A 13,096-nucleotide genomic window follows, 5' to 3' on the forward strand; every position below is an offset into this window, starting at 1 on the left:
CCAACTTCAGCATTGTTTTAATGTATATTTAAAAAGAAAACGTAATTAAATATTGTAAAGTTTGGAAAACAACCTTTGTTTTCGTCTTTGCAAAATTATGCTCGGATCGCGTAACAATTTTTTGCGGCAAGAAATCATTTAAGTGTAATCGGAAAAAGTAAAACAATAAAAACTTTTTTAGCCCCCGAGCAAAAGTAAAAGTAATCGAACTAGCCTCGCAAATGCTACGGGGAAAGTACATTACGAACTCAGATGTTCGTTTTGATTAAATCATTCCATTTGCAGATTTATTATCTGTGGTATTGCAGTAAAAGTTTGTCATTAACAAATCACCAGCGCTGTACTCTCTCATTTTGTCTGATCTTTGAACTTAAATTGCAATGATTCGAAATTTTACATATATTATAGTTATTAGCATCTGACCTTAGTTGCATTCGTGTAATGGAGCATAATTACAATAATCTCATAACGAAATATCATGACAAATGTCACTTTTTGCATAACTACAAAGAACCAATTATACAGGTATGATTTTTCCAAATATTCTTATTAAAAAGCAGCTAATTCAATTTGTACCAGTCATTCGCAACGCCTTGTTGCCGAAAATTCTTTAACCCAAAAATCCACCAACGCCGATAAATAAAACATGAAAATCCGTTAATTACCTGCCAATCTGCACCTGATTCATCTGAGAGATCGCAAGAAAAAACAAAACATTGAAACAGCTGCAAACGAGAGCGCTGGCCCAGATACATACTTTTTGACCATTCGTTACGCTCACTGTTAAAGCAGAACACAAGCAATTTTAACCTTAATGATGGTATGTTAAGTCCGAAAATCGTTTGGAACGTGTCTAAAACATGCACGATTTCATCTATGTCTTGAGTTCTAAGTGAGTAGTGTTTTTACGTAAAATGTAATCAAGTATACAAGGTAGTAGGACTGACATTAAGGGGTTTGTATGAAACTGAATAAATACTGTTTTAGTTGAAGCGACAAGAACAATAGTAATTGAAAAAAAAAAACATAATATCAAAATCATAAGTAATATACTTTATAGCCATTACTTGGTGACATCGCGTGATATGAAAGAATAAATAAGTATCACTTACAGTGTCTAAGGGTGAAATTTTCCGAAAGGGATACAACATATAGGTTCTAATACGCGGTCTGCAAATCATTCTGATAATAATTAAATTCTACATGAAAGGAAGCCGGCAGGAATCGGGTTATATTCGCCCTGTGGAATGGAGGCGTTTGGAGAATTCCACCACGGTATCCCCTGCCTGTCGTAAGAAGCGACTAATAGGGGCCACGAAGGGGGGTCGTCGGCGGGCAGCAGGGGCTGTCCGCCCTAGTGCATTTCTGTGCATCTTTGCACATTTGTCGATTAACCCCCGGGTTGGACGGCAGTGTGTGTAGTTGGCCTCACGCTGCCGTAGACGCCGAGGGCGTCCTTCGGTGTGCGGGGGCTTCTGAGCCCCCCACCCATAGGAGACGGGCCGCAAGACGGCACTGCGCAGGGGCGGCTGCGGTCGCCGCACACTTCAACGTCAAAGGAAGCCCGCAGCCGTCCCTAATGCGCCGAAGAGGGCCACCGCGGAGTTTTAGCTGGTAGGCCGTGGATAGGTTAAGTTGTATATAGGGTTAGGGACTCGGCCCGGCGGTCGCCCGAAGGTCACCATCAAATCCGGCCGGGCTGTAAGGCACGGTTACCCCAGCATAACCGCTCAGTCGCCCCCCACGAAAGCTGGGCGGTAGTAATAAGGGACTTTCTCCGCGAAACCAAAAAAAAAAAAAAAGGAATCGGGTTATATGGAGTCTTCACAACTGACCGCTGATTGGGTGGTCTACAATATAGTTGTATCAAAGAATATTCAGATAATAACTACAATAATTAATATTCTATTATCAATTAAATCGTTAGATTATAATTTATAACTAAGATTGACAGTGAGTCGGTCTATAATTGTGTTTATATGCACATACATGCACTCACGCCTTTTATCCCCGAAAGGAAGGTAGAGGCGCAACTAGTACACCCACTTTCCGCCGGGTGTATTCCGTCCTGTGATATGATAGGGGATAAGCCCATCGCTATATCAGGCACAAATTCCTGACTCTAGGCTGACACGGAGTTTAACAACTGCCCGACCCGAGAATCGAACCCTATGCCTCAGCACTACAGTCATACTGTAATATGCCACTAAGGCAGTTTAACTTTGTTTGTATGTATTTTTGATTCTTTGAATTTGGTATGGAGAATGTATTTTTAAATAAGAAGTCTAAATTTCCCAACACATACAAAAATTTAAGTAACAGCATCAAATCTAATTGCTATAAAATATTATTAACCAAACGCAACAACTATAAAAACATATTGCATACCCAATTCTTCACGCGTCACTTTCCAAACAGAAACTCCTAGCTTAAATAGTAGTTATTAACGATCTTTATCTGAGAGGGGTGGATACGCATTATTTATTGTTCTTGGGGTCCGCTTCATCGACATAACAGGAGTTAAACATGCGTATTCCTATCATTGATCGGACCTCCAATTTTGTGTGGCCCCTAAAGTGATATTCAATTGATCACTACGGGTGGCTATTTCTTGTTCAATTGTTGTCCGTGTTTTGTTAGTAAAAATATTGACCCATTTACTATACTTTTGGGACGTTTAAATGATAGAGTATTGGAAGTGGTATGGGACGCTGACGTAGATGTTTCGATTTAAGAGCAAACGACTCTTACAAACTAATCTCTATTAATTTTATTAATTACTCCTCGCTTTACATTGAAAGAAAATATCGACGATACATAATATAATTAATTCAAGAATTCGTCTATATGAAGATATTTGATGTTTTTGGACCTGCATTAGGCCAGTTTCGGATTAAAAGCCTAGAAAACTTCACAGAGGGTTGATATTACCATAATCCTATTTAAATGGCCGATGGCTTTTCTATGACTAATTTAATTATGAAAAATCAGACTTCATTTAATTCCAAACGATGTCTAATCTATATGAGTTATTCAGGTTTAACGGCTTTAGAATACTAATCAGCGGCTGGTTTTATTCTAGAAAGTTTGTTATCAAGGCATTACGCATGCGATGTGACCTATCAGTTAAGTTTCATAGACTCTATGGCGCAGAGCATAAAAACCAGACTACAATTGAAACTTCTTCTTGGTTATAATAATGAGTTCGTTAATCAAACCGCGGAGAAAAATCGCATAACAGTTGTAAAGAGCAAATCGTTTCAACTCGCGTGCGGCATAATAATTTGTTTGAACGATGACCTGGGGACGGGCTGTGGAGTTTTATGGCCGGGATAACTGGTCTGGATTCGGGAACACCACGGTATTATATGTGAGTCGGTGCACTGTGCTTGTTTTACTCGTGAATGGAGAGTATTTGTACCAATGGTAAATTTTGTATGTGGACAATGAAGAACTAAGAAGAAATTTTCTGTACTAATTTTTTAGTATACGAAAGACTTGGAAAAGACCACTCGTTTATCTCAGGTGAAATAGCTGTATATACTTTTACTCTTCTGATTGCATATTACTTCAGTTAGAAAAATTACCGATTATGAGATTATACATTTGATATTTCAGAGACCGTAGCTAAGACGTCTTTCTACAATCATTTACGCTAAGCGAAAACAAAAATATGAATAAGAATGACGTATAGAAGCGACAGACTAATCGCAAGGATACGTCAAACTGAAACATTGTTTTTCACTTAACGTTAACGATTGTAGAAGGACGTCTTGGCTACAACTCCAGGGTTACGAAACAGAACAGTCATAGAGTACACTAAATTGCTAATTTCTAGAGTTTGTATCTATCGTTTACTATTCGCTACCAACACTCGAATGACACACGTCCCGCAATGAAATTCAAAAAATAAGTGCAAAAACCGAAATAAAAAAATCATCAAACTATACATCAAAACCTGAAATTCATACTTATTTGTTATACATAATGCTCACAATACAATGACGATAAATCACCGAGTTCTGTGCTCGATCGAGATCGGCCGGCGGAAGTTCGGTCGGATTTGAGGAGCGAACTCGACCTATTGTGTTACGATCTGATATAGAGCTGTTAAATTTACGCGCCGCGACCATTGTCAGCATGTGGATTATTCGTTTTGACCAGGTTTGACAGTTTTCGTGTGTTATTTCTTCACTGCTTGCATCATCAATCTGGAAGACGATGGGCCCATTACATTGAAATTTATAATTCATTATTTTTAAGCAAGTGCTTTAGGAATATCGTGGATATAATGTAGTGCTTTAGATATTAAGATATTAGTATTGTAAACTGTGATTTTTAAAGCAAGTCGTGATTTAGATTTGTCCGAAATCCGTCCGGTTTCAAAGATTCTAAAGAATTGCGCAATAAAACAAAAAATACATACATTACATGCAAGGAACGCCAACCAAAATGAATATAATACTAACAGAATTCAAAATAAAAAGAACGAACTGTCTAACCCCAACCCTAAAATACAAAATTAGTTTGGCACGAATGATTTTAAACTTGTTAGTATTTTGTAGTGGCGAGTCACCGGTTCTATTATTGGAGCGGGTAATATAATTGACCGAGCGTCAATCTTGGTATAAACGATGTTTTAGGAATTTTGAATAAAAATATTTTGGGAGTATTTGTAATAGGAGACTCTGATTTGCTAAGATTTGCAACAGGTAGGAAGAAAGAAAGACGAAACAAAAAAAGCTGCGATAGCCTAGTTGGGTGTGGAACAGACTGCCTAGACGAATGCCCGCAGGTTCAAAACCCAAAGACGGCAACTCTGACTTTTCTAGAAGTCACGTGTGTATTCTTTGTGAATTATCGCTTTCTTTAAAGGTGAAGAAAAACACCGCAAGAAAACCTACATACCTTAAAAGTTCTCTATAAGAAATTTAAAGGCAATCCTCAGTAGACTAGCGTGGTGGACTAAGACCTAATCCTTCTCAGTAGTTGAGTAGTTGACAGGGCGCGTGCCCAGCAGTGGGACAGTATATTATAAAGGGCTGATATTATTATTATTATATAGGAAGAACGGATTAACTAGGGCAGCTTTGATGTAGATATAACGATACCGTGAAAGAAAATCATGAAGTTATGTAAATTTTAACATTACCTAAATAATTCAGTCCGATATTAATTATTACTTATTTCCCACGGCCTGTATGATATTAAAAGTTACTTGACAATTCTTCACGTATAATAAAACTAAGGAATCCAATCCTTATTTCTCACAAAAACTTCCTTTATGCAACTGAACCACAGATTAAGGAATAAATGAACTTGCAATGCATTAAGTAAGTATGGTTTTTCAAAGGATTCGTCTTCTCGCCTCGCGGAACACATCTGTTGTGCTCTCAATGATTTTTTGTGAACAACAATTGAGGTGAGACCTTTTCAATGCAACCTTTACGCCAGGCATGAAGCAGGTAGAAACCAGGACGGAATCTCAAACTTTCTAATTACTACCACACAATATTTTGGATCAAATTCTTGGCAGAAGGAAATATATTCGAATAATGATCTTTCTAGATGTTATTTATGAAAATATGACATCTCACTTAATATTTTAGTAAGTAAACAAAATTAACAGTGTGTTTCCTTTACCTTCCGCTTGTATTTAGTTATTTACTGGTTGTATGTTTTTATCGTTGTATTCGACTCGTCACAAAATATCCGACATTCAAAAATGAATAAGGCCATGCAATTGCGTGTCTAATTACTCCTATCCTGCCGAAATTGCGTGTAAAGCCGGTGAAGTGCATTGTTTCGTGGTTGTATTTCGCTGTCGTTTTTAATAACATTTAATGCGGAATCCAGGAGGGTTTGCAGGATCAGCTCCCGCATTTTACGCCCGATGCGTTTACTCCGGCGCGGCGGCTATTCGCCGGCTTGCCGTCCCCGTGCGACCGTCCCCTCAGTCGTTCGGCCGCTCACGTCGAGAGTGGACGTGTCGCGTTCCGTCGTCGCCCCGCACGTAGTGTTCGTCAAACTAAAAATTACAAACTGCGACCGGTCTCTGTTCACGCGACGTCCTCTATCAAAGTGAATGCCTGCTTTAGTAACTGGAACCGTTTCGGTTTCCTCACGTTTTATTGTTTTACGTTAGCAAGTGCAAAATGTGATGTTATATGTGTGCTCGACAAGCGTACATACCGGCCTGTGTAACGTTGCCTCTGAGTGAACTCATGTGCTTACGATATTGGAAACTGTAATCTTTATCTTCGCACTATAAAGGATTTATTTTAAAGGTTAGTGCTGAGTTCCACGTATAATTGTGTCGAGATAAGATAGCCGGTGTTTATGTTGCGAGAATGTGAATCAAGTTGGACGTTTTGCGTTAACGTCTTGTATGGATTCGGCAAATAATCCGGCTTCATCAGCGCCTATTCATAATTGAACTAAATACTGTAATGAGATTAGAACGGTTAATGCCGCGTTACTTGTACGTGTATTTATAGTTGACTCAAGTGGGATTCCAAATTCGAATTATTAATGAATCAACCGGCTTTGTCACGAGATGAGCAACATTTGGTTTTTAGTGTTTCGAGTAAATGAGACAAAGAAGTTCGCGCGAACAGCCAAGTCGGTTTCACATCTCGAATCAAGGTCGAATGCATTCAGTGCCACTCTCAATGGTCAATAAAGAATTGAAATATGAAATCAATATAGATTTGGTATTTCGCTTGGTTTGATTATTTTGGCGCGTTTCCAATAGTGGTCAAAGCGCTGCTTCCTCGGATGATGCCACGTTTTGTGCCATTCGAGCAGTAACTTGACTGTTTTATTGCGCCTTTTAAACATGATGTAATCATAAACGGCGGTCATGTTTATGTTATGCCTGAATGTTATTCGCAGTCGTTTCGCCGTCCAAACAAATTACACACGGAATAAGTGTCTTAGGAATAGTGTAGAAATTATTCTGTTTACTGTTTATGACTCAATAGGCTTGGTTATTCACAAAGTTCATAAACGGTAGTAATTTATTAGCCGGTCGGATTTTAATCCGGTTCATATTAAATTGTTTGGTCTAATGAAATTGGGTTACGTGATTACTAGCTAATTGAAATTTGAATCCATTATACAGGTTTAAATTATTTATTTTCATATGTGTAATACCACAGTGTTTCAAGCTGTTTCAGTGGTACATTGTTCTAACTAGCAAATTAAACTTGACGACCGACCAATCCGCATTAAACCTGCGTGGTTTGCTTGTGATCTAAATCTTCCTATTTTGAAGTTTGGAAAATCCGTCAGACATTAAGTATACGTACTAATAAAACATTCAAATACTTTTAATCAACATTATGTCAATTTTTGTAACCTTTATTTAACTTTTAAATAGAAATACATTTTTAATGTGACTGGTTATAATAAAAAGGCTTAGCCGACGATAATGTTGCATTCCAGCGTTGAGAATTAAAAATACTTTCACTATTGGACAGGTGCGTCTGAGATTTGCATTTGAGACGTGACGAGATTAATAGTGAAGTGCGGCTTAAGTCTGTTATAAAATCGTTGATAAATTGTATATTTAAAGCAGTCTTTTTCAAATTTCGTAATAGGTATGTGAGTAAAAATATATGAAAATGTTGCACCTTAATAAGAATCGTATAAAAAAACAAGTCTTTAGAGCTAGGTAGGTAGTTATTGAACAATTGAGAGCTAAACGATCTAATGATTCTTGTCTAATCGCGGACATAAGATGGTGATACCTATTTCCAATTGATAACCCGCTAAATTCAGATTATGACTTGGTCCGCTAAACATTGATACCGCAATAAGTAAAAAAAAATTTTTTTTGCCAATGTCATCACAAAGCAAATCTGACTTTTTTTTGAAAATGCAATATGAGATCGAGTTCCAATTAACTTAAGACTGGAGTATGTATATCAGAAAACAGGTTACGCGTAAGTAATAAAACGAAAAATAAATAATGTAAACATAACCGCAATGTCAGAAAGTAGGGGTTCAATGAAGTCCTTAAAGGATTGGAAAGCGGAAAGAGAATTTTATCTTATACACTGAATTGCAAAGGCTAATTCCCCATATAGAATTAAGAATTACCTATTCATCTACATTTAGAAGACAAAAATCAAAGACAAGTCTAATCATGTTAAATACAACTCTCAAATCTTACCAAATAGTTGCAAACTAAACATCTAGTAACCTCTTGTCTTAAAGTTCACTTTTATCTGTCAGCAACCAGTCAATATAAATGATATTTGGACTAACACCTTTTGTTCATCGTGTTTGATAAACATTCCCTTTGTTATTATCAATGGGTCTTTCATGTTATGAGTCGAATGTAAAGAAAGATATATTTTGGATTGATATAGAGAACTGTTTATATGAATATCCGATTTGTCTGGTACGGTGCCATCGGTCTTACAGATAACCATGTATTGTAAGCTGTTTTATGCTGCCATTGATATTGAAAGATGCCCGAATAATTCCAAATCTTAACTCCTTCAAAGATTACAGACTCACTATTCTGTAGTCATAGATAATGGCAAAGTCAGACGATCGAGTGCGCCTTTGCTTGCTTCCACAGTATTGACTGAAACCAAATAATCTACCCTCCACAGCCTACACACATAGAACTTGCCCAAGAATCCAAAACACACAGACGTAAATCCAAATCTGGCCTCATATCCATTACCTTTCAAAACCATAAACGTATATGCAGTACCAGTTCTGTTTGTCTGTATTTCTTAGAACTGCTAGCTGAGACCGCGCCGGCTACATTAACTGTAATGCGATAATTGTAAACATCGCCCAACTGAGTTCACACTAGCCTTTATTTGACATGTATGCTCTCAACTCGGCTTACTAAGTTCTACGAAATATTATTTAGCATATAACATAGTGTTGCCGGGATGGGGACGTATGTATCAAATGGTGGACACCTTTCCAACACAGCCCCCCCTTCCCCGCCACCACGACACTCCATTTGCAAAGCACAAGTAAAATAATTATTACAATTTAGTGAAAAGTATGAAAAAAGAATTGCCGGAAATAGGGTAATATATTTAGAACTGACTGAGTGAGTACGATGACGATGCATAATGTATTTCTTCTGCAGGGTTAGTGGATATGTCCGACTTAAATCATAATCAAATTCCTACGGGACATGGTTTCCCTAATATTACGATTGAGAAATTGCAATCCAGGTTTAACGTTTTCCTAGAACAAGAGAACTATAAGTTCAGTTCAACTCGTTGAGCGACCGTTACACTGCCACAGGTTCAATTCCCAGTAGGGAAAAACGATTAATCGCTTTAAATTCAAAGATTTCTTGTGAGTGAACTGACAAGTATATTCAGGTCCTTTATATTTCATTTCTAGTTAAATTGAAACTCGCAATGAAATACGTAAAACACTGTCCAATTTGTTAGTATATTTTCATATTATACCCAACGCATCTTTCACAATACTCGAAATAATTTAATTTTCAAACACTTCAATCCCATTTATGTAACAAATTGGGTACACAGAATAAACATTTCTAAAACTTATCTGCGATCCAATTGCACAACACGATAAACAAGATGGCTTTCTACCTGGAGCCAAATAAAAAGCGTACAAAAGAACATGTGTTGCCAATTCAGAAAAAACTACCAAGCTCGTGTAAGTAGTAGGATTGTATATGCGGCACGATCGTTAAAACTTTGTCTGTATCTTAAGTAGCTAATAAAAGGAGGTGTTATTTCGTGGATTCAAAAGATCAGCGATGTGCTTAGCAGTTTTATGTCTATTGTTCTATCTATTATCAACTGAGATCCGAAATCTTATTTTGCCCGACGCCATTGTTATAATTTGAAAAGTTTCTTCGGAACACAGATTAAAAATGGTATTTAATTTTGAAAGATTTTTGCAAGTCATTTAAACTTTTATTGTTAAGTGTCAAGATATTGAGAAAATTGTATTGTTCTTATTTTAATAAATGTTTGAATGTTTTTATAAGTGTAATTACAGGCGCCTTTAATGAAGGAAACCTTTGACCTCTATGTGGGTGCGAATATTCAAATATGAGACGTGTTTGAACCTCCCTTTGTCCCTTTTGTATGACCTAAGTAAGAGTTTTTAATCCTTTAAGTAGATAATAGGATTTTTGTACGCAAATTACCTTTAGCCTATATTATGCAGACCACGATCCGTTGGAGATCGTGCTGAATTATGAATATTCTGAAATCTATTTATATTCCATATTCCCACGCAATGTTAATGTTTATCGTTTCACAAACAACACTATTTTAATCTAGTTCTCGTACTAAATGTGGGATTATATTTTTATCGATAACTGATATTGATAACACTTTGTAGGTAGCAACTTGTTTGTTGACAATACTGTTTTTTTTCGAATAGCTTATAGCTTACTGTCACGTTGAGTATTTGCCGTGTGAGTACGTAATTTCTATCTCTGATTGAGAGGTAGGGCAGTTTTTTTATAGACACGTTAAAAGTGACCCCACTGCTTCTGATGGAAAGTGCGTGGGGCCAGTAGAATGTCGACTGACGAGAGATGATGATTACGCCTCGGTAAAAGACACAATTATGCCGGTTTGTTGGAACAAAATATGTAGGCTGATCCCAGGACGCGACACACCTACGTGGGTCTCGTGTACGGTGACCTGTGTACGGTGGTCGCTACCCGGGATATAAAATATATCCTACCACCAATAATTAGTGTAAAAATTCTAGATTTTCATTCCTATGTCTATCGTTTATAAATCATAAAGAACAGTAATGACTAACTCAAGACTGAAATCATACATATGCGTCACATATAATAACCCAAGAATTTAATATAAAATCTTGCAAGAAACCACATTATAACCCCAACATAATACTGTACTTTCGTTATTTTTAGCTCATAATAAACACGGGCAAGTGAGCCGACAAATAATGGGCCAGGTACAAAGCATAACCCAGATTCCCTGAGCGGGACTACAGTGACCTAAATGCAATTAGATGAATATCTCCAACCTCATCTTACAATCCATTCTACGCCATTCCGACCATTGTAGCAAACAAGGAAGCTTTGAGAACATTATTTCAGTTATTTAATCTGTGGTAATTATGATGTGTTTACGTTGCATTACGTTTATTATTTGCTGAATTTGTACGATTATGAGATCTATTACGCTGGATATAAAGGAATGGATGCGCGTATGTTCCATAGATAAAAAAGTATTGTTTATATTGGGCTACCGTATTTAAAATTAAATTAAGAATACAGTATTGCTATGATTCACGAACTCTGCTGCCTTTGCTTACTTTGCAACACGTATTAAAAAAAAATATTCAAATGTTTTTATTTTCAAAACTATTAAGTACGTGGATCGATGTTGGGTGTCTATTTAAATATGCAAAGATTATAAAAATATAAACTTTTTCAGTTTTATTTTTAGTTCTCGTTAATTTTTAAATAAAATGTTTGTTGACATCGCAGTATCGTGAACGAATGAACAAATTTATTTGTACCGTTAAATTTTATACGGCGTCAAATAGAATATATTCTATGTTTTAAATGTTTATTTTTCTATTGAAATTCGCGCGTAGAAATTTGCTACCAATTTTGTTCAGCATACAACTTTTTTTTCAAAAGCCTTTACATACCTTCTAATTGTACATTTAAAAACTAAATAAAAAATAATATAGCCAACATTACAATTAAGTTAACTACAAATAAAGAAAACTGTAACGATCTTACATTTTAAAAAAGGAATTATTTATATTTTTAATAAGCAAAGGTATAACTCCTTAAATCCTTGTTTAAAATAGTCTGCAGCGAATCGCGGGTGGTCTTTGATGGCGTTTATAGACATGAATATTTGAAATACAACTGTTGGGAAATTAAAATTTAACGCGCCCCGTTTATTTATGTACTGACTAACCGCATGTCTCAGTTTATTAGAATTTGACATAAATAGCTGTGGTTCAGTTCAAAGAGTCAGCAGTTCCTATTAATTTTGTCTAATTCTGGAGACGTTACCCTTTCTATGAACATATTTATTTTACTAACTGGTAATTTGTAGAATTCGGGATAAATGTTTTCTTAAGTAGGATACTTCATAGATTATGTTTGTAGTATGAATGAAATGAATTTATTTTTCTTTTTTAAATTAATGATAAAGTTTAAGAGCAAGATAGCCTAGTTGGAAGTGGTGTTGCTGGTCAACGTCCGCAGGTTCAAAACGCAAGCTAAACCTTGTCTTTTCTCATGTTACATGGTCTTGTTTACCAACTCGACTCATGCCTGCATCTTTGAAGGGCTAGGCAAGTGTGTAATCAATTAGCCGAGGTTTTGATTAGGTTTTTGCATGCCACTTTATAATGTCCCTCATCTCTATATGATCTTTATTATTGAATGTTGGTCTTTGATCCACCACACAGAGTTTAGGTCATTCAAAATCTTGTAAGAATTCTCAGATATTATAACATGTTCTTCAAAACTGTTCTTTAATTAAATTGATTAATACACGTGTAAGTATGAACGTTGAATATGCCTTAAAGGCGAGATTGGACTCTTCGTCTCGTCAATCCGTTCCACTCCCGTTAACTGCTTAGTACTTGATGCCATTAGTAAATTTAATAAATAACTGTCATATACCCATCGTTGGCCATTATTATTCGGCCTTCAACTAAATCTGTGAAAGCTATGTCAATCTATTCCTCTGACCTATTCAAGGATATCAGATTTATATACTCGATAAATGAAGATAGTAATGGAAGGTTTTTCTAAGTTCACGTATGTCTCCGAGTGGGTAGGCTGATGCATAACTTACACATTGGTGGATATAAATTATATTCCATAGAGATGGGAAATGTACTATGTATGTATTCAATTGTCTTGTTAGAGGATCGTGATAGAAAAATAATCTCATCAAAATGGTGATAGGATCTAAATTTTATAAGTCGTTATTCTAATTTTTTATCTAGAATCTAAGTCAAATTTCCAAACAGGCTTGTTTAATACTTAAACCTTTAAATGGTAATTTTTGACTAAAAAACTTTTATTGAGAATTTTTTAAACAAAAATTGAATCTCGAAATCC

General features: G+C 36.2%; 1 protein-coding gene across 2 annotated transcripts in view; it reads left to right on the forward strand.

The window, feature by feature from the left end:
* The first annotated feature begins 5,945 nt into the window (after window positions 1-5,945).
* The window catches only part of LOC119188471 (leucine-rich repeat-containing G-protein coupled receptor 5A-like), a 279,213-nt gene continuing 272,062 nt past the window's right edge, over window positions 5,946-13,096 (forward strand). For both annotated transcript variants that reach the window (XM_037442083.1, XM_037442084.1), the window contains exon 1: window positions 5,946-6,287. The gene's annotated coding sequence lies outside the window, so the exon portion shown is untranslated. The remainder of the gene's footprint in view (window positions 6,288-13,096) is intronic.

Source organism: Manduca sexta, chromosome 23, assembly GCF_014839805.1.
Source record: "Manduca sexta isolate Smith_Timp_Sample1 chromosome 23, JHU_Msex_v1.0, whole genome shotgun sequence".
NCBI classification, from domain to species: domain Eukaryota; kingdom Metazoa; phylum Arthropoda; class Insecta; order Lepidoptera; family Sphingidae; genus Manduca; species Manduca sexta.